The sequence below is a fragment of the Balaenoptera physalus genome (assembly GCF_965194825.1).
Source record: "Balaenoptera physalus genome assembly, chromosome: 7".
Taxonomy (NCBI): domain Eukaryota; kingdom Metazoa; phylum Chordata; class Mammalia; order Artiodactyla; family Balaenopteridae; genus Balaenoptera; species Balaenoptera physalus.
In genome coordinates, this window is record NC_138886.1 from 66,422,270 (window position 1) to 66,444,932 (window position 22,663).

General features: G+C 36.8%; 2 long non-coding RNA genes across 2 annotated transcripts in view; one reads left to right on the forward strand and one right to left on the reverse strand.

Moving 5' to 3' along the window:
• Positions 1 to 4,540, forward strand: part of LOC309663713 — a 16,785-nt gene extending 12,245 nt beyond the window's left edge. The window contains exon 2 of the long non-coding RNA XR_014265419.1: positions 4,077 to 4,540. This is a non-coding gene — a long non-coding RNA (uncharacterized lncRNA). The remainder of the gene's footprint in view (positions 1 to 4,076) is intronic.
• LOC309663718 overlaps positions 1 to 22,663 on the reverse strand; it is a 23,106-nt gene extending 443 nt beyond the window's left edge. The window contains exons 1-2 of the long non-coding RNA XR_014265423.1: positions 20,175 to 22,663; positions 297 to 9,561 (exon numbers count right to left, since the gene is read on the reverse strand). This is a non-coding gene — a long non-coding RNA (uncharacterized lncRNA). The remainder of the gene's footprint in view (positions 1 to 296; positions 9,562 to 20,174) is intronic.

The window sequence follows — 22,663 nt, forward strand, 5'->3', positions numbered from 1 at the left end:
AAATATTTATTTATTTATTTATTTATGGCTGTGTTGGTTCTTCGTTTCTGTGCGAGGGCTTTCTCCAGTTGTGGCGAGCGGGGGCCACTCTTCATCGCGCTGCGTGGGCCTCTCACTGTCATGGCCTCTCTTGTTGCGGAGCACAGGCTCCAGACGCGCAGGCTCAGTAGTTGTGGCGCACAGGCTTAGCTGCTCCACGGCATGTGGGATCTTCCCGGACCAGGGCTCGAACCCGTGTCACCTGCATCAGCAGGCAGACTCTCAACCACTGCGCCACCAGGGAAGCCCCACAATGCCTTCTTATCTTATAAGTTTTATTTTCCATTTATTGAAAGTGCTCATTTAGATTTCCCCTTGGCCCTGGATGAGTTTCCTAACTATTTCCTACCCAACTTAAAAAAAGAGTTTGTTCTGTGTCCATAGCTCATGAATATTAACACTGGGTCATGGCCCAAATAAATCCACTTTTCCTTGCAGTAGGCTTGTCCAGTGTAAGATTTCTGAGTTTTCAATCCAGGGACTCCCAGCCTTGGGTTTGGGATAGAGAAGAACAGGACAAAGAGACTGGATGGGCTGGGCTGGAGAGAAGAGTTAGGAAGGGGTTGCTGAGTAGATATTTTAGAGCTGCTTCGCTCTCCTCCATGGGACAAGAGTGCAGCTTGAGGTGGCAAAATCCAAAAGATTGTGAGACACATCCTGATTCCAGAGATATCAAAATATGAAAGAAAGTGCATATAGCTTGCCAGAAATATAAACAGAAAGTAATACAATGAAATATATGATGTTAATCTCTAACAAGATATATAACTGTGGAGAGCTCTCCACCTGAGACATGCTCTAAAAAGGGAAATTTGTCAGTGTTAGGTGTTAAATCGTATTAGGACCAAACAAAGGCTTTCTCCTTTATTGAATCAGAAAGATTGGAAGAGTTGAAAAGTGAATAACCTTTCAACTTGAGACTCAGTGTTAATTAGTGCTGGGTCTGGGAACCATCTAAAACCATGTTAGTAGATACCACTGGTAGTTTGCAGCTTACACTTTGGAAAACACAATGTAAATACTGTCCTTTATCTTTTCTGTTATTATCTGCTGCAAGAGCACTAACAAGTGGACCAGGAAAGATTAAAAAAAAAAAAAAAAGGTGCTAGTCACGTCCAAGCAAGGATGAGTAGATAACAGGGATAAGTCACAGGTAGAAAACTGAGTCCTTACATAACCTCAGAATTGACAGAACAATCTGCTGATCTAACTATTGAAGCACTGTTTTATTTTTTTATGGCTTCATAACAAATTACCACAAACTTAGCAGTTTAAAATAACATCTATCTATTAGCTCTGTCTGTGGGTCAGAAGTCCTACCTACAGTGCTCAGAAGAGTTTTCACAAGGTGACAAACTCGCTGAGCTCTTATCTGGAGTATCGGGAAAAATTTGCTTTCAATCTCATTCAGGTTGTTGGCCAAATTCAGTTCCTTGTGATTGTAGGACTGAAGTCTTCAACGTTTTCTTGTTGACTGTCAGCTGGGAGGTCATACCAAGTTCCTCTTTGCTTTGGTCCTTGCCCTATGGCTCTCCATCTTAAAAGCATGTCAGATCCTTAGCTTTGACTTTGATTTTCCCTTCTGCTACTAGTCAGAGAAAACTTGGCTTTAAAGGGCTCATGTGATTAGATCAGGATTTTACATCTGCAAATCCCTTCACGGTACTATCTACATTAACATTTGATTGAATAACCAGGGACAGAAATCTCCGTAGGCTGTCTTTAGAATTCTGCCTACCACAGTCATCCTTCGAGATCAAGCTTGACTGTATAGAAATAAAAAGGAGACCCTTGAGATGTTTCCATAATGATTCTGGACAGAATTAAAGATGGACCATAAACTAAAGTGTCTTCTTGTAGTTAATACTATAGCTAGTCTCCAAAATAAATCACCAGTCAAAAAAAATACAGAGGAGTTAACCTATTTATTTTTATGTGACCACAGATTACTTCACAGTAATCCATTAGTGAATTTCACTTAGAAATAACAATTTGACAAAAGTATAAAATGTCTAAACCTCCACTTTTCTGTTTTCAGAGATGCTCCTAAACACTAATAGAAATTTTTTTTTCTTTGCTGTTAAATCTTAAACTGGGGACAATTTTCATAATTAAATTAATTCTCTCACCCTTAAAAAAGAATTTTTGGGCTGAAAATACTGATATTTAAATATCTGAACTTCACATACACACATGCACTTTTAGCTATGTCTGCTTAAAAGCTGGAATCAACAGCTGACTCTCACTTTATTACTCAGAACTCAATCACTGTAGGAATACAGAGAAGTTCAAAGATACAACATGATTTTGAAGCCAAAATACACTAACTTCATCCTACTGAAAGGAGACAGTTGTGTCCCACTGAGATGATGGAGTTCAGGCTGCAACAAAAGTTCAGGCAGGCCCCCTGTAGCATCTCCCTGCTCTGCAGTATGCAGCTTCTATCTGGTGCTCCCCAGAGCTGGGAATTAACCACAAACACCGCCTTGGGGAACAGTGTTAGCAGCTGAGAAACTGCAGAAACAAGCTGCTTCTCAGTGACTTCCAGATATTATCAGAATGCAAGAAAATAATTAAAATCCTAATTAAGTAGTTTCTCATCTGGCCCATTTGAAGACGCTCCAAAATGGTCAGATTTAAGGCATGGTAAACAACTGAAGTGTTAAGTGTGCTTGTTAGTTGAAACCTTTGTCAGAGGTCCGGTCTACATAAAGAATGTGAAATGGAGAATTGAGGCAATATCTGCATAATTCAAAGCCAAAGCAACTTTGCTTGTGTTATCTCTATTTTTCAAGTGAAAAACCTATCTTTCTTTTACTTAATTTTTTGCGTAAATACTTATTCATCATTTTTTAGCATAATATTGTATCCAGACTAATTTTCCTATTCATAAATGATATGGAGAATATGGGAGATGGGCTGAAAAAAATCCTAAGAGGGGCTTCCCTGGTGGCGCAGTGGTTGAGAATCTGCCTGCCAATGCAGGGGACACGGGTTCGAGCCCTGGTCTGGGAGGATCCCACATGCCGCGGAGCAACTAGGCCCGTGAGCCACAATTACTGAGCCTGTGCGTCTGGAGAGGCCATGATAATGAGAGGCCCCGTGCACCGCGATGAAGAGTGGCCCCCACTTGCCACAACTAGAGAAAGCCCTTGCACAGAAACGAAGACCCAACACAGCCATAAATAAATAAAATAGTGTTTAAATAAATAAAAATAAAAATAAAAAGCCAGCTTATATATCACCTGCTCTTTAAAAAAAAAAAAAAATCCTAAGAATACAATGAAGTTTTAAATACTAATTAATTTCTCAAAATTTTTCTAATTTTGGCATTTTTACTTATAAAATTATAAAGTTATATATATTATACTACCTGTATTAATTTTATGCTCAAAGGCTTAAATACAAAATATATGATATCTACCTTTACAAGTGAAATTTAATCATGGCTCTGTATTTTGGAGCCTGATTTTCTTCTGACTACCTTCTCTCAGTTTTACTTTATTTCCTCTTTTGTATGGACCCAGTAAGAAACAAACATTACTGTGTTTTCCAGAGATGTAGTTTCCTAGGAAACATTTGTTAGAATTATATTATAAAAAGGCATCTAACAAGATTAAGCATACTAATCGACAACATTTGACCTATGTGTGTGTGGGGGGGTGTACTCTGTAGATTTCTCAGCAGTAATTTATGTTATTATTTTGAAATTGCTATTTAGAGGTGAATACACATACACATATTTAAAGTTTTAAGTATGAGTAATATCATAATCAGTGTTATATCTAAGCAAAGTTTCTTTTAAAAAGGAACATTTATCTCCCGTGATTCCTACCATTTTCAGATTCTCCCTGACCTTGTTGGTTTTGCCAAACCTTGCCTCTGGGACTCATCACTTTGTTGCTTCCTCTTCTCTGAGTATTCCTCCCTTTCTTTTTAAAAAAATATATTGAATAAATTTGACTTGTAACATTGTGTAAGTTTAAACAATCTGATTAAAAAATGGGCAGAAGAACTAAATAGACATTTTTCCAAAGGGGACATCAAAATGGTCAACAGGCACATGAGAAGATGCTCAACATCAGAAACCATCAGCGAAATGCATATCCAAACCACAATGAGATATCACCTCATACCTGTTAGAATGGCTGTCATCAAGACAAGAGACAACAGGTGATGGTGAGGGTGTGGTGAAAATGGAACACTTATACATTGTTGGTGGGAGTGTAAATTGGTCCAATCACTATGGAAAAACAATATGGAGTTTCCTCAAAAAATTAAAAATATATCTACCACATGATCCAGCAATTCCACTTCTGTGTATGTACCCAAAATAAATGAAAACAGGATTTCTACCATGTATTTGCACTCCCATGGTTATTACAGCATTATTTACAATAGCCAAGATATGGAGACAACAACCCAAATGCCCATCAGTGGATGAATGGATAAAAAAGATGTGGTGCATTTACACAATGAAATATTATTCAGTCTTGAGAAAGGAGGATATCTTCCTCCCACTTTTCCTCTCTTTTCCAAATCTTTTCTTTGGAGAAGAGATTCGTGCTTCAAAGTATGAACTTTGGAACTGGACTGCCTGGTTTGAATCCCTGCTGTGCCACTTACAAACCATATGATATTGGGCAAATCACTTAATCTCTCATGCCTGTTTCTTCAAGCTGGAAAATGGGGAAAATGTAGCACTAATCTTGGGTTATTGTGAAGAGCAAATGAGTTAAGCATATAGTATGCACTTTATAATTGTTAGCTAATATTATTTCCATTGTATTAATTATTTCTGGAACACCATTCTATAGTAAACAAAACCTCCTACTTCCTTAGCCTTGTCATATATTTTACCTCTTGGTCTCAACTGAAACTTAGATCCTCTTTGAGGACAACTCAAGCAATTCAAGTGAAGGTGGCTCTACCTTCCAGGTTTAGCTTATCCCAGTTCTAGGAGGAGGGATCAACATCCCAGACACTTCCAACGCAGTACTCCAGCACTATAAGCAAAAACTTCTCCTTGTTTGAAGCTTCTTTCTCCCTCCCTTCTAATTATGCTTCCAATACATCTCAATAAAAACTTTGACACCTGGGTTATAGTTTTCCTCTCTTCCCCATGTCTTCATACGTGTAATTTCAGTGTCCATGAAGAAGATTCACCCAATGCTCTAGCTTCCCAGTAATTGATGTCTTTATTCTGATGACTTTCACTTTCTCCAGGCTTCAGCCTCACCCTAGACTTTGTCATCACTCAGATCAGCTCTATCTCAGAGATAGTATACCTGAATATCATAGTCTTTGACCCTAATGATGTTCATTGGAAAATGCCAAAGGAGCAACTACTCTATCTAGACTGTAAATTAAATTCTTGACAATAGGCCTGTGTCTTTTGCTTGCTCATTTGCCTTCCCCACAAATCACGTAATAGGAGTTTAAGATCTCGTTTGATTGATTTATAGGTAAATATCTTTCCCAAGCATACTGGAGTAAACTGGTCACTATTCTTTTCTTTCTCTTAGTGTAATTGTAAATAGTTTCATCTTATACGCAGTTAGTTTAGTAACAGAGACTATTATTCCACATGTACATAGGTGTAGGCAACGCTTTCTGAAGAACTGACCTATATTTCATGGAAATATTCTGATCTCCTTTGTCCCCTCTAGCTAAGAGTTTCCAGATCAGCTAGATTACTTTCAGATAATTCTGATGGCTAGTCACAATTCTCTGATCAGTGTGCTGGAAGGAAAGGGAGCAAAAAAGATGATACTCTTAGAGGCCATTGTAACAGAATAGTCTAGATTAAAGATAAGAAATCTATGTATTGTTAAGTTATTACATAGATGCCATTTTTGTTTTCAGAAATTGAATTCTAGAACCTCCTCCTATCTATATTTTTTGTTTCTTATAGTACATTTTTGTATTATAAAAGCAATACAACGTTATTATAAAATTATTTGAAAAAAAAAGAAAAGCAATAAAGAGAAAATAAATACCGCCTATAATTCCACATTCTATTATAACGATATAAATGCCTTTCATACTTTTTGCTAGGTACATACTATGTGTGTAATACATGCTGATGTACACTTTCTCTTTTCAAGGAATTATCAATACTGTACATAATATTTTGTAAACTTTTTCCTACTTAATAAAATATATATTTCATATTTGTCCATGTTAGTATCCCACTACAACATTGTTTTTAATGAGTGTGTTGCATTTCACTGAATAGACGTAATATACTTTATTTAACCAAAATACTATTGTTGAACATTTAGAGTGTTTCAACAATGCTGTAGTGAAGTCTTTGCATAGTTCTTTAACTATTTCCTTGGGTTACATTCTTAAAAGTTAATTCCTAGGTAAAACTACTTTACGTAGGAATATTTTAAAATAGTTTTTAAAAACATTACAAAAAGAATACATGCTAGTTGTAAAAAAAATCCAATTCAGTAAAATACATTCAAATGTATATTTGTCTACTTATATTCCCCATCTTAAGTGTTGCTAGAGTGAAATTTTAAAGATGTTTAATATTTTTCTTAGACTAATTCCTGGATATCACGTTGCTGGAACTCAGGATGTGCATTTTGAAAACTATAACAGACACAAATGAACTTGCTTACAAAATAGAAACAGACTCACAGACATAGGAAACAAACTTATGGTTACTAAAAGGGAAAGGGAGTTGGGGAGGGATAAATTAGTTTGGGATTAACAGATACAAGCTACTATACATAAAATATAGATAAGCAACAAGGTCCTACTGTATAGCCCAGGGAACTATAGTTAATATCCTGTAATAAACCATAATGGAAAAAAATATGAAAAATAATATGTATATATATGTATAACTGAATCACTTTGCTGTACACCTGAAACTAACACAACATTGTAAATCAACTATGCTTCAATTAAAAAAAAATCACAAAACTCTGACGTACACTGCCAAATTGCCCATACAGAAGATGTATGCTTCTTCCAGCCTGGTATGAGACTATTGTTTTCCCGTGATCTAGTCCAATATCAGATATTATCATTTAAAAAAGATCTTTGCCAATTTGGTAAGTGAAAAATTGTAACTTTTAAAAAAATTTGTACTTTTGATTCATGGTAATGTTAAATGCCTTAAAATTATTGCATTTTGGGGAAATTATCTGTTCATACGCTTGGTTACTTTTTCCATTGAGTCATGCTTCAGAGAGACTGGCGAGCTCTTCACCAAACCCACTTTATTTTTCTCCTAAACACACATCCAGACTACATTTCTTAGCCTCCCTTGAAGTTATATAAGAATACCAAACCGAGTTCTAGCCCAGACTATAATAATCCTCTGAAGGTCACAAGTCTGGTACAAGTCTCACCAGGCTAAAGTCAAAGTGTCAGTAGGGCTTGTATTGCCCTCTGCAGACTCTAGAGGAGAGAGAATCTGGTTCTTTGCTCTTTCAGGTTGTTGGTAGAATTCATTTCCTTGTGGTGATAGGATTGCATTCCTCTTTTAGTTTGCTGGCTCTTAGGTGAGGGATGTTCCTAAATTCTAGAGACCACCAACCTTCTTTGACCTGTGGCCTTGCCTTGTCCACCTTTGAAATCAGCAATAGGAGTCCCTCTCATGCTACAGATTCTCCGGCTGCATCTCTCTGACTCATGCTTCTGCCTTCTTCTTCCACTTAATGGGCCAATGTGATTGCAATAGGGACACCTGGGTGATACAGGATAATCTCTCTATTTTAAGGTCAGCTGATTAGCAACCTTAATTCCAACCTAGATTTCCTTTTGCCATGTACGGTAATATATTCATGGACATAATACAGGTAAGCAGAGGTGCTGGGGCCACAATCCTGCTGACCACACACTCTCTTTCTTTCTCCTTCCAAAATATAATGTGTAGGACAGATACCATGTTTATTTTTGTATCCCCTTTGTTTAGACCAGTGGTTGGCACAAATAATATAACTAAGGATTTGCTGATGAATATATGAAGAATATTTTCATCAAATAACTTGATGAAACTGTACCATTAAGCCTACATTCCAATAGTCTTGTATTTGAGTAACTGTTCCATGTGGCATTAATATTTCTGAGAATATTTTGGCATAAACAAATAAACAAATAGCATATATTTTCCAAAACATACCATTAACATTTGGTATAATACCATTTTCCTTTTTTTAATATGTTATTTTCTACACATCTTATTCTTGATACGCCCTTTCATTTTCCTTCTACAAGCCAGTTTTCTGTGGATATGGAAAATAAAACCACTTCCAAGTGGAAACTGAGATAAATAATATTTAAGTAAAATTCTCAAAGATAAGCCCCTTGTATAAATAGGACTCTAAGGATTGCACAACTAATTCTTCATGGGTATCCCTATCACAGAACCAAACAATCTCTGCTTCCTCTTTTTTTATTGTGGTAAAATACATATAACATAAAATTTGCTATTTTACCCATTTTTAAGTGTATAATTCAGTGGTGTTAATTACATTCACACTGTTGTGCAGCCATCACCACTGTTTCTAAAACCTTTTTATCACGCTACTCTCAAAGAATTTCTTTTTGAAAACCTTTTAAATTAACTGATTTCAATCTTTAAGAACTTATGAAGTTTAAACATTCCTATTTTCAAGAAAACTCACTGCCATTTTGTTAATTCAAAATAACTTTATCAACAGTAATGTAAACATTGAGATTATAAAATATATCTTTTTTTTACAAATTTTTCAGATTCCTCTATAACCCAGGTGATATTTTTATTAATTTTTTAAAATAGAACAATAATATTCTCCCAGCAAATATGTATAAAACAACTTTTTTTTTCCTAAATAAACAAAATAGGAAACAATATTTATAAGACTTTAAAATTTATTTCTAAAACTAGTGGCTGACTACTTTTTTTTTTCTCACATCTTTATTGGAGTATAAATGCTTTACAATGTTGTGTTAGTTTCTGCTGTACAACAAAGTGAATCAGCTATATGTATACATATATCCCCATATCTCCTCCCTTTTGAGCCTCCCTCCCACCCTCCCTATCCCATCCCTCTAGGTCTTCACAAAGCACCGAGCTGATTTCCCTATGCTATGCAGCAGCTTCCCACTAGCCATCCAATTAACATTTGATAGTGTATATATGTAAGTGCTACTCTCTCACTTCATCCCAGCTTCCCCTTCACCCGCGTCGCTCAAGTCTGTTCTGTACTTCTGCGTTTTTATTCCTGCCCTGCCACTAGGTTCATCAGTACTGCTTTTTAAAATTCCATATATATGCGTTAGCATACGGTATTTGTTTTACTCTTTCTGACTTACTTCACTCTGTAAGACAGATTGTAGGTCCGTCCACCTCAATACAAAAAACTCAATTTCGTTCCTTTTTATGGCTGAGTAATATTCCATTGTATATATGTGCCACATCTTCTTTATCCATTCATCTGTCGATGGACTAAAATTTAGGTTGCTTCCATGTCCTGGCTATTGTAAATAGTGCTGCAATAAACATTGTGGTACATGTCTCTTTATGAAATATGGTTTTCTCAGGGTATATGCCCAGTAGTGAGATTGCTGGGTCATATTGTAGATCTATTTTTAGTTTTTTAAGGAACTTGCATACTGTTCTCCATAGTGGCTATATCAATTTACATTCCCATCAACAGTGCAGGAGGGTTCCTTTTTCTCCACACCCTCTCCAGCATTTATTGTTTGTAGATTTATGATGATGGCCATTCTGACCGGTGTGAGATGATACCTCATTGTGGTTTTGATTTGCGTTTCTCTAATGATTAGTAATGATGACCATCTTTTCATGTATTTGTTGGCCATCTGTTTGTCTTCTTTGGAGAAATGTCTATTTAGATCTTCTGCCCATTTTTGGATTGGGTTGTTTGTTTTTTGATGTTGAACTGCATGAGCTGCTTGTATATTTTGGAGATTAATCCTTTGTCAGTTGCTTCATTTGCAAATATTTTCTTCCATTCTAAGGGTTGTCTTTTCATCTTGTTTATGGTTTCCTTTGCTGTGCAAAAGCTTCTAAGTTTCATTAGGTCCCATTTGTTTATTTTTGTTTTCATTTCCATTACTCTAGGAGGGGGGTCAAAAAGGATCTTGCTGTGATTTATGTCATAGAGTGTTCTGCCTATGTTTTCCTCTAAGAGTTTTATAGTGTCTAGCCTTACTTTTAGTTCTTTAATCCATTTTGAGTTTACTTTTGTGTATGGTGTTAGGGAGTGTTCTAATTTCATTCTTTTACATGTATCTATCCATTTTTCCCAGCACCACTTACTGAAGAGGCTGTGTTTTCTCCATTGTATATTCTTGCCACCTTTATCAAAGATAAGGTGACCAGATGTGCGTGGGTTTATCTCTGGGCTTGCTATCCTGTTCCATTGATCTATATTTCTGTTTTTGTGCCAGTACCATACTGTCTTGATTACTGTAGCTTTGTAGTATAGTCTGAAATCAGGGAGCATGATTCCTCCAGCTCCATTTTTCTTTCTCAAGATTGCTTTGGCTATTTGGGGTCTTCTGTGTTTCAATACAAATTGTGAAATTTTTTGTTCTAGTTCTGTGAAAAATGCCATTTGTATTTTGATAGAGATTGCATTGAACCTATAGATTGCTTTGGGTAGTATAGTCATTTTCACAATGTTGATCCTTCCAATCCAAGAACATGGTATATCTCTCCATCTGTTTGTGTCATCTTTAATTTCTTTCATCAGTGTCTTATAGTTTCTGCATACAGGTCTTTTGACTCCTTAGCTAGGTTTATTCCTAGGTATTTTATTCTTTTTGTTGCAATGTTAAATGGAAGTGTTCCCTTAATTTCTCTTTCAGATTTTTCATCATTAGTGTATAGGAATGCAAGAGATTTCTGTGCATTAATTTTGTATCCTGCAACCTTACCAAATTCATGGAAGAGTTCTAGTAGTTTTCTGGTGGCATCCTTAGTATTTTCTATGTATAGTGTCATGTCATCAGCAAACAGTGACAGTTTTACTTCTTCTTTTCTGATTTGTATTCCTTTTATTTCTTTTTCTTCTCTGATTGCTGTGGCTAAGACTTCCAAAACTATGTTGAATAACAGCGGTGAGAGTGGACATCCTTGTCTTGTTCCTGATCTTAGAGGAAATGCTTTCAATTTTTAACCATTGAGAAGGATGTTTGCTGTGTGTTTGTCATATATGGCTTTTATTATGTTGAGGTAAGTTCCCTCTATGCCCAATTTCTGGAAGTTTTTTTCATAAATGTGTGTTGAATTTTGTCAAAAGCTTTTTCTGCATCTATTGAGATGATCATATGGTTTTTATTCTTAAATTTGTTAACATGGTGTATCACATTGATTGTTTTGCATATATTGAAGAATCCTTGCATCCCTGGGATAAATCCCACTTGATCCTGGTGTATGATCCTTTTAATGTGTTGTTGGATTCTGTTTGCTAGTATTTTGTTGAGGATTTTTGCGTCTATGTTCATCACTGATATTGGTCTATAATTTTCTTTTTTTTGTAGTATCTTTGTCTGGTTTTGGTATCAGTGTGATGGTGACCTTGTAGAACAAGTTTGGGAGTGTTCCTCCTGTTCCTCCCTCTGCAATTTTTTGGAAGAGTTTGAGAAGGATAGGTGTTAACTCTTCTCTAAATGTTTAATAGAATTTGACTGTGAAGCCATCTGGTCCTGGACTTTTGATTGTTGGAAGATTTTTAATTACAGTTTCAATGTCATCACCTGTGATTGGTCTGTTTATATTTTCTAATTCTTCCTGGTTCAGTCTTAGAAGGTTGTACTTTTCCAAGAATTTGTCCATTTCTTCCAGGTTGTCCATTTTATTGGCATATTGGTGCTTGTAGTAGTCTCTTATGATCTTTTGTATTTCTGCTGTGTCAGTTGTAATCTCTCCTTTTTTCATTTCTAATTTCTTTGATTTGAGTCCTCTCCCTTTTTTTCTTGATGAGTCTGGCTAAAGGTTTATCAATTTTGTTAATCTCAAAGAACTAGCTTTTATTTTTATTGATCTCTGCTACGGTTTTCTTTGTTTGTATTTCATTTATTTCTACTCTGATCTTTATGATTTCTTTCCTTCTATTAACTTTGGGTTTTCTTTGTTCTTTTTCTAGTTGCTTTAGGTGTAAGGTTAGAATGTTTATTTGAGATTTTTCTTGTTTCTTGAGGTGAGCTTGAATTGCTATGAACTTCCCTCTTAGAACTGCTTTTCCTTTGTCCCCTAGGTTTTGGATAATCGTGTTTTTGTTGTCATTTGTCTCTAGGTATTTTCTGATTTCCTCTTTGATTTCTTCAGTGATCTCTTGGTTATTTCGCAGCACACTGTTTAGCCTCCATGTATTTGTGTTTTTTACTGGTTTTTTTCCTGAAATTGATTTCTAATCTCATAGCGTTGTGGTTGGAAAAGATGCTTGATACGATTTCAATATTGTTAAAATTTCTAAGGCTTGATTTGTGACCCAAGATGTGATCTGTTCTGGAGAACGTTCCGTGTGCACTTGAGAAGAAAGTGTATTCTTCCACTTTTGGGTGGAATGGCTTAAAATATCAGTTAAGTCAAGCTGGTCTATTGTGTGATTTAAAGCTTGTGTTTCCTTATTTATTTTCTGCCTGGATTATCTGTCCATTGGTGTAAGTGAGGTGTTAAAGGCCCCCACTATTATTGTTTTAATGTTGACTTCTCCTTTTATGTCTGTTAACATTAGCCTTATGTATTGAGGTGCTCATATGTTGGGTGCATAAATATTTATACTTGTTATGTTTTCTTCTTGGATTGATTCCCTTGTTCATTATGTAGTGTCCTTCCTTATCTCTTGTAACTGTCTTTATTTTAAAGTCTATTTTATCTGATATGAGTATTGCTACTCCAGCTTTCTTGTGATTTCCATTTGTATGGAATGTCTTTTTCCATCCCCTCACTTTCAGTCTGTATGTATCCCTAGGTCTGAAGTGGGTTCTTGTAGACAGCATATATAAGTATCTTGTTTTTGTATCCCTTTAGCCAGTCTGTGTTTTTTGGTTGGAGCGTTTAATCCATTTATGTTCAAGGTGATTATCGATATGTATGTTCCTATTACCATTTTCTTAATTGATTTGGGTTTGTTTTTGTGGGTCTTTTTCTTCTCTTGTGTTTCCTGCTTAGAGAAGTTCCTTTTTCATTTGTTGTAAAGCTGGTTTGATGGTGCTGAATTCTCGTACCTTTTGCTTGTCTGAAAAGCTTTTGATTTCTCCATTGAATCTGAATGAGATCCATGCTGGATAGAGTAATCTTGGTTGTAGGTTTTCCCGTTCATCAATTTAAATATGTCCTGCCATTCCCTTCTGGTTTCCAGAGTTTCTGCTGAAAGGTCAGCTGTTAACCTTATGGAGATTCCCTTGTATGTTATATGTTGCTTTTCCCTTGCTGCTTTTAACATTTTTTCTTTGTATTTAATTTTTGATAGTTTGATTAATATGTGTCTCAGTGTGTTTCTCTTTGGGTTTATCCTGCCTGGGACTCTCTGAGCTTCCTGGACTTGACTGACTATTTCCTGTCCCATGTTAAGGAAGTTTTCGACTATAATCTCTTCAAATATTTTCTCAGACCCCTTTTTTTTTTTTTTCCTCTTCTTCTTCTCAGACCCCTATGATTCAAATGTTGGTGCATTTAATGTTGTCCCAATGGTGTCTGAGACTGTCCTCAATTCTTTTCATTCTTTTTTCTTTATTCTGCTCCCTGGCAGTTATTTCCACCATTTTATCTTCCAGCTCACTTATCCGTTCTTCTGCCTCAGTGATTCTACTATTGATTCCTTCTAGAGTATTTTTAATTTCAATTATTGTGTTGTTCATCACTGTTTGTTTGCTCTTCGTTCTTCTAGAACCTTGTTAAATGTTTCTTGTATTTTCTCCATTTTGTTTCCAAGATTTTGGATCATCTTTACTATCATTACTCTGAATTCTTTTTCAGATAGGTTGCCTATTTCATCTTCATTTATTTGGTCTTTAGGTTTTTACCTTGCTCCTTCATCTGTAACATATTTTTTGTTGTTTCATTTTTTTTTTCTTATGGGTGGGGCTGTATTCCTGTCTTACTGGTTGTTTGTCCTGAGATGTCCAGCACTGGAGTTTGCAGGCAGTTGGGTAGAGCTGGGTCTTGGTGCCGAGATGCCAACCTCCAGGAGGCCTCACTCCGATTAATATTTCCTGGGATCTGAGGTTTTCTGTTAGTCCAGCGGTTTGGACTCTGAGCTGCCCCCACAGGAGCTTGGGCCCGACCTCCAGCCTGGGAACCAAGATCCCATAAGCTATGTGGCGTGGCAAAAATGAGAAAAAGGAGCAGTACAATAACAAAGAATAAAAAACAAAATAATATTAGGAAGATAAAAAATATATTAGAAAATATAAAAATATAATTGACACAACTGCAACAAGGTAAAGCAAAACCACAACAGAAAAAAGAAAAAAAAAAAGCCTTGGCTATGGAGGGTGGAGTTAGGTAAGGGGTGGAACTTAGGCAGGGGTGGGGTTTAGGGTGGGGTGGGACCTAGGTGTGGGGGGGTGACGTTCAAGCATGGGGTGGGGCCTTTGCTTAGGACCTGCGGGCAGAAAGGAAGAGGCAGCGTGCATCCAAAGGGAGGCCTCTGGAGTGTGGAGTTCCGCAGTTTAGAGGTAAGGCCCTGGGTGAGGGTGTGTGGGTGGGGTTTAGGCCCAGTGTGGTTGGAGGGGGGTTTCAGAGGGGGTCTCCGAATGTAGAGGTAGGGCCCTGGGAGGGGTGTAGGGGCAGGGCTTGGGCTCTGCTTGTTAGGAGGAAGGCTCCAAGGACAGAGGATTAGGCCCAGGAGCCCAACAGGCTCCCCAGTGCCTAAGTAGACAGGGAAAATGCTGGCCACATTCCCTTCCATTCCTCTGCGCCACCCCCCACCCCTTCGCGACCGGATCTCCCCCAGGGTTTCCCATGTCCCCGCTGGACCCCTAACCGTGCGTGGGTCTGGCTGGGTGTAGGAACTCCTCCCCTCCCCCCAGCTGCCCCTCAGGGGTGCCGGTCCTGGAGGTCTGCCCTTTACTTTTGCCCCCCCTTCCCACCCTCCCACTCCCTCAGGACCTGCACGGCTGGAGGGGGCCTTGGTGGGTAGAGGATCAGGCCTGATATCTCAGCAGGCTCCCACGGGCTCAAGTGGGCAGGGGAAACCTGGCCATGCTCCCTTTTGACCCTCTGCCCTCCCAATGGTCCCCCAATTTCCCCCTTCGGGCGTGGGATCCCTTCCCCTCCCCCAGCTGCCCCTTAGAGGTGCCAGTCCCATTCCGCCTCCACTTCTCCTTCCCCCTCATCCCCCCCATGCCCCATGTCCTACCTGGTCACTGGGGGTTCCTCCCATCCCCTTAGGTGTCCATGGTCCCCCACCGGTGCCTGGTAGGTGTCTTAGTTGTGTGGAGACGCGAACTCTAGTCCTTCTAGTCCACCATCTTGACTCCACCCTTGAGTACTTTTTTAAAAAATCATTTGGTTGGTAGATTAGAACACATCTGCCTGGCTATCACCTACAATGAAAGTACAAGTAATGTTAACTTCAGTATAACCTGATTTGTTAAAAAGAAATTTCAATAAATGTATATTCTACTTAGGTGAAATTTAGTGGGGTTAAATTTTAAAATTGCTATAAGAATCCCATTTTAAGCTGGTCTTTCCCATAAGAAGGCCCCATAGACCTTCTCCAAAAAGATCACGTGAAATGATAAGAAATACTAATTATACATTATTACCATAATACAATATTACACTTACTAGTGTAAAACTAACTGGTGGTAGAATGATTGTGTTAGTTACAAACAATTGACACTAGAAAATTATTTCCTACCTAGTAATTTTAGAATTACATAATGTGATCTCCTTTTATTCATTCTTTCCCAGAGAAATTTAACTGTAAATACTTTTCTACACATATGCATGCATGTACACACACACAATCTGATGAATCTGATTGGCAAAGGCATTAATTGCAGCTGGCGGGGTTGTGGTGCCTCTTTGTGTTTTTGTCCTTTTAGAGTTATGTGTTATTGTTTTTATATTGCTACTTCTTGAAAGCAGATTGAACTTAGATAGCTTTCCCTTTAAGAAAAGATTTTTCCAACTAATTTAACAAAAACAATTTTTCCATTTTTCTAGAATAGATTTGAGACCTGAAAGTTTTTTTTTTTTTTAACATCTTTATTGGAGTATAATTGCTTTACAATGGTGTGTTAGTTTCTGCTTTATAACAAAGTGAATCAGTTATACATATACATATGTTCCCATATCTCTTCCCTCTTGCATCTCCCTCCCTCCCACCCTCCCTATCCCACCCCTCTAGGTGGTCACAAAGCACCGAGCTGATCTCCCTGTGCTACGCGGCTGCTTCCCACTAGCTATCGATTTCACATTTGGTAGTGTACACATGTCCATGCCACTCTCTCACTTCATCCCAGCTTACCCTTCACCCTCCCTGTGTTCTCAAGTCCATTCTCTATGTCTACGTCTTTATTCCTGTCCTGCCCCTAGGTTCTTCAGAACCATTTTTCTCTTTTTTTAGATTCCATATATATGTGTTAGCATACAGTATTTGTTTTTCTCTTTCTGACTTACTTCACTCTGTATGACAGACTCTAGGTCCATCCACCTCACTACAAATAACTCAATTTCGTTTCTTTTTATGGCTGAGTAATATTCCATTGTATATATGTGCCACATCTTTATCCATTCATCTGTCAATCGACACTTAGGTTGCTTCCATGTCCTGGCTATTGTAAATAGAGCTGCAATGAAAATTTTGGTACATAACTCTTTTTGAATTATGGTTTTCTCAGGGTATATGCCCAGTAGTGGGATTGCTGGGTCGTATGGTAGTTCTATTTTTAGTTTTTTAAGGAACCTCCATACGTTCTCCATAGTGGCTGTATCAATTTATATTCCCACCAACAGTGCAAGAGGGTTCCCTTTTCTCCACACCCTCTCCACCATTTATTGTTTGTAGATTTTTTGATGATGGCCATTCTGACCGGTGTGAGATGATATCTCATTGTAGTTTTGATTTGCATTTCTCTAATGATTAATGATGTTGAGCATTCTTTCATGTGTTTGTTGGCAATCTGTATATCTTCTTTGGAGAAATGTCTATTCAGAGACCTGAAAGTTTTTAAATGATATTATTACATCTGTTGAAAAGTTCTATTTACAACGTTATCAGTAAAAATTTTCATTTTTCAATTTCATTTTTATGATTTTTGAACATTTTTAATTAAATTATCCAGGTTTACTTAATTTATTTTTTAAGGTAATCTTTGAAAGGCATTATTGTGATTATTAAAATCCAATTCAAATTAGAGACAATACAAAAAAGTTTTAAGCATTATTATTTTTACAACAATTCTGGTTAGTTTGAACATTTAAAATATGAATTATGACACATTTTGTAAGGGATTCTATACATTATACATTTCAATATGTTAAATTTAAGGGGAGTATAAGTCCCATATAGTAGTATTACTAATATTTCTAAATTATAAAAGCACTATTTTGGGTTTAATAATTTGCCAAATTTACTAAAGTTAACAAAAATCTGAAGGGATTCAAGAAGAGAAAATGAGTTTTTCTTCATAAACAGATTTTGACCCAATATTCTAAGTGGGTTATAAGTTTATTTTAGTGAATTAAGTTCTACTATCTGTTACTCTGGGGTAATAGTTGCTTTCAATTTGTTTTATTAAAGTACGCTTTAGTTTTAGTTTACTTTCTGATGGCTCTTGCAACAAGATATGAGTTGATTCATTTGAATGAATCTAATTAAGAGGCTATGATTCAGAAATGAAAGTGAGGGAGTCTTTTTTGTAAGATGTAGACTTTCTTAAATGTCAGAAATTGCTGTGATGTGCAAGGAACACAACATGGAACCTAGCAGAAGAAAAAAAAGTAATTTTATCTGCAAGGTAAATGTTCCAATTTATTTGTCTGACTAAAGATATGGCTGGCAGCTTCCCATGACAGTTGCCCATCACAGGGTACCATTCAAGGATCCACAGTTATTTGGAATTGGTAAGTTTGATAAAGGTCTGTTTTTTTTTTCCATCAAACATGTGCCTACTGAAGCTTGGTTTCTCAATTTTATTTTCATCATCAATTTAAGGATATTTTCCTATGAAAATATTTTAGTCTAAAGATGTAAAAACTTGGACAACTAAAAATGAGTATGCTTTAAAGCAAAGGTAAAATCTTCTTTCTGATAAATATTACTGAAGATATCTTTAAAAAACCACAAAGAGACCGGGAATGGAAATTATTAGAGACTGTACAGTTGGGGTGGGTGAGAGAATTAGAAGAGTCAGTTGCAGGATAATATGAAACTGACACTCCATCAACAGTAGAGAATCAGGGTAGGGTGTTGTAATCTCCCACATACTTCCCACTGCCGTTTTGTTGCACTGCTGTTAACATTTGTGCAGATTTTCTAATTCTTCCTTAATCTTTACCTGTAAATGAAAAAAATGTTTGTTGCTCTTAAAATATTATGGAATTGTAAACATGTTGTCTAATTCTGCCTCCATCCCACTCTATGTTTGGGGAGATAATATCAAAGCCCTTAGGAAGAATCACAGAAATCTGTTTTCTTTTAAAATTCAACACCCTTGACAGGGATTAGATTTAAAATGGTTTTCAAGGAGACCTCAACATTGTGCAAAGTGGATTAGTAATAAATCACATTCACTTGCTAGTTCGGGTTACATGGTGTTAACAATATGAATATTTAGTTGTTATCGATAACAAGGTATATGTATACCTAGAAAAAAATCTTTGGGTATATTGAACAATACAAAAAAAATGAAGAAACTTTTGCTTGTTTTGTAAAACAATGGACAAACTTCATTTCATAATATATGAGGAGATGGAATCTTGTGGAATTAAAGAAGAAAACTCATCTTATACCCAAACTAACTAATGTTTGAAACATAAAGAGGCTCACTCTCTCCTCATATGCTCCTCAGTCTGAGGATGGGATATAAATGGGGAGTTTGGTGGTGTGAGATGATGGATGAGGGTCTCCTCTGGTTGCCAGAGGATCTGTGACCAGCACAAAAACTGCTTGGTCTGGGTTAATTAATTGCAGGAACAGTTTATTCAGATGCAGGGCAAGCACCTTGGCTAAAATCTCAGCATCTGTGTTGATTAAAGATCTGAGGTTGAAGGAAGCACATAGTTGGGGGTCTTAGATATGTTTGTGAGCCATATGGGCTTCTTTTAATGAGGGAGGGCTCTGTGATCCAAGTCTCAAAGCTATGATGTTCTAGTCAGCATTAATGGAGTATCTCTTGTCCAGCACCAAGGTACTTCGCAGTCCTATTAGGACAATCATTTTTCCTGGTTATTTGTTTCAATAATCTATTCAGAATCTCACCACTGTATTTCATTTCTTACGGACCTAGTGATAAGAGAAGAGAGTGCAAAATCTTGCTGGCCTTGTTTAAGTTCAGGGTAGATCCTGAACAAAAATCTGTTTTTTTTTTTTTTAACATCTTTATTGGAGTATAATTGCTTTACATTGTTGTGTTAGTTTCTGCTGTATAACAAAGTGAATCAGCTATATGTATACATATATCCCCATATCCCCTCCCTCTTGGGTGTCCCTCCCACCCTCCATATCCCACCCCTGTAGGTGGTCACAAATCACTGAGCTGGTCTGCCTGTGCGATGCAGCTGCTTCCCATTAGCTTTCTGTTTTACATTTGGTAGTACATAAAGTCCATGCCATTCTCTCACTTCGTCCCATCTTACCCTTCCCCCTCCCCATGTCCTCAAGTCCATTCTCTACGTCTGGATCTTTATTCCTGTCCTGCCCCTAGGTTCTTCAGAACCTTTTTTTTTTTTTTCGATTCCGTATATATGTGTTAGCCTACGGTATTTGTTTTTCTCTTTCTGACTTACTTTACTCTCTATAACAAACTCTAGGTCCATCCACCTCACTACAAATAACTCAATTTCATTTCTTTTTATGGCTGAGTAATATTCCATTGTATATATTTGCCACATCTTCTTTATCCATTCATCTGTCAATGGACACTTAGGTTGTTTCCATGTCCTGGCTATTGTAAATAGAGCTGCAATGAACATTGTGGTACATGACCCCTTTTGAATTATGGTTTCCTCAGGGTATATGCCCAGTAGTGGGATTGCTGGGTCATATGGTAGATCTATTTTTAGTTTTTTAAGGAACCTCCATACTGTTCTCCATAGTAGCTGTATCAATTTACATTCCCACCAACAGGGCAAGAGGGTTCCCTTTTATCCATACCCTCTCCAGCATCCATGTGGATGTGTATACTTGTGGTTCATTCATTTTTACTGCTATAGAGTAATCTGTTGAATGAATATACCATAATTTACCAATCCACTCTACTGATGCAGGACTCTGGATGGTTTCAATTTTTGCTATTGGGAAAAGAGCTAATATAAACATGTCTTCTTGCACAAGTGGGCAAGAATTTTTCTAGATACAGACCTAGGAGTGGAATTTCTGGATCATGAGGTATGTATGTACCAGATTGAAAATTTCTGGGTGTTGTCTAATGGTTTTCTAAAGTGATTTTTACCCGTTTTCACATTCACTACCGTTGTATGAGAGGTCCTGAGGCTCCAAGTCTCCGCCAACACTATATGGTCATAATATATGTTCAAATATGTGTATTTGCACAATATATACAAATATATATGTAATCAAGTTGTGATATCCTATATCATTATAATTTTAATTGGTATTTCACTAGTTACTCATGAGATACAGCACATTTTTGTATGTTTATTTGCCATTTCTCATCTTCTGTGGAATGTCTTTGCCATGTTTCTATTGGACTATTGATAATTAAAAAGTTTTTTTATTCATTCTTTATATAGTCTGTATACTAATCCGTTATGGGTTAGGCAGATATCTTCCAGTTTGCGGTTGTCTTTTCACTGCCTTTGTTTTGCCTATTGATGAATAGAGTGCTGAATATTTTTGAATTTTTATTTTGAAGTAATTGTAGGTTTACATGTAGTTGTAAGAGATAATACAGAGAGATTCCATATACCCTTTCTGCAGTTTTCCCCAATGATAACACCTTGTTCAGCTGTAGTACAGTATTACAACCAGGGAACTGACATTGATACAATCTACTGATCTTATTCAGGTGTCACCAGTTTTACATAAACGCACATGTGTGTGTTCAATTCTATTCAAATTTTATCACCTGTTGTATCTTGGTATAACAACCACCACCTTCAAGATACAGAACTGTTCCATCAACAGAAGGCTCTCTCATATTATTACTCCTTAATGCTCACATTCATCCCCTTTCCCCCACCATCCCTAACTGCTGGTAACCTCTTATCTGGCCTCCATTTTATCATTGCAAGAATGTTATATAAATGGAATCATAAAGTATATAACTTTTTGAGATTGGCTTTTTTCACTTAGCAGAATTCCTTTTAGATCCATCCAAGTTGCATGTATCAATAGCTTGTTCCTTCTTATTGCTGAGTACTATTCCATGTTATGTAAGATAGATGTATCGCATTTTATTTAACCATTTACTCATCTGGGTGTTTCCAGTTTTTGGCTATTGTAAGGAAAGTTTTGTGAGACTAAAAAATTGTTGTTTTTTAAAAAAATAATTAATAGACTTCATTTTTAAAGAGGTTTTAGGTTGACAGAAAAAGAGCAGAAAGTACAGTGAATTCCCATATATATCCCCTTTCCCCCAGTTTCCCATCTTATTAACATTTTACAGTAGTTTTGTGCATTTGTTACAATTGGTGAGCCAATACTGATACACTACTATTAACTAAAGTCCATATTTAAACATTACGTTTCACTCTTGGTGTTGTACATTCTATGGGTGTGGAAAAATGTATAATGGCATGTAGACACCATTAGAGTTTCATACAGGATAGTTTCCCAGCCCTAAAAATCCTCTGTGCTCTGCCTATTCATCCCTCCCTCCCCCAACCCCTGGCAACCACTCATCTTTTTACTGTCCTCATAGTTTTGCCTTTTCCAAAATATCATATATTTGGAATCATATAGCATGTAGCCTTTCCAGATTGGCTTTTTTAAGTTAATATGCATTTAAGGTTCTCCATATCTGTTCATGGTTTGATAGGTCATTTGTTTTTAGCATTGAATAATATTGCATAGTCTAGATGTACCACAGTTTACTTACCCATTTATGTACTGAAAGACATCTTGGTCACTTCCAGATTTGGGCAATTATGAATTAAAATACTATAAACATACACATACAGGTTGTTGTGTGGACATAAGTTTTCAGCTCATTTGAGTTAGTAACAAGTTGCACAATTGCTGGATGATAGAATAAGAGTATATTTAGTTTTGTAAGAAAATGTCAATCTGTCTTCCGCAGTGGCTGTACCATTTTGCATTCTCATCAGCAATGAATGAGAGTTCTTGTGCTCCACCAAATGACAATATTTGGTGTTGCTAGCTTTTTTATTTTGGTCATTCTAATATGTGTATTGTAGCATCTCATTGTTTTAATTTGCATTCTTTAATGACATGTGATGTTGATCATCTTTTCATACGTTTACTTGCCACCTGTACATCTTCTTTGGTGGGTG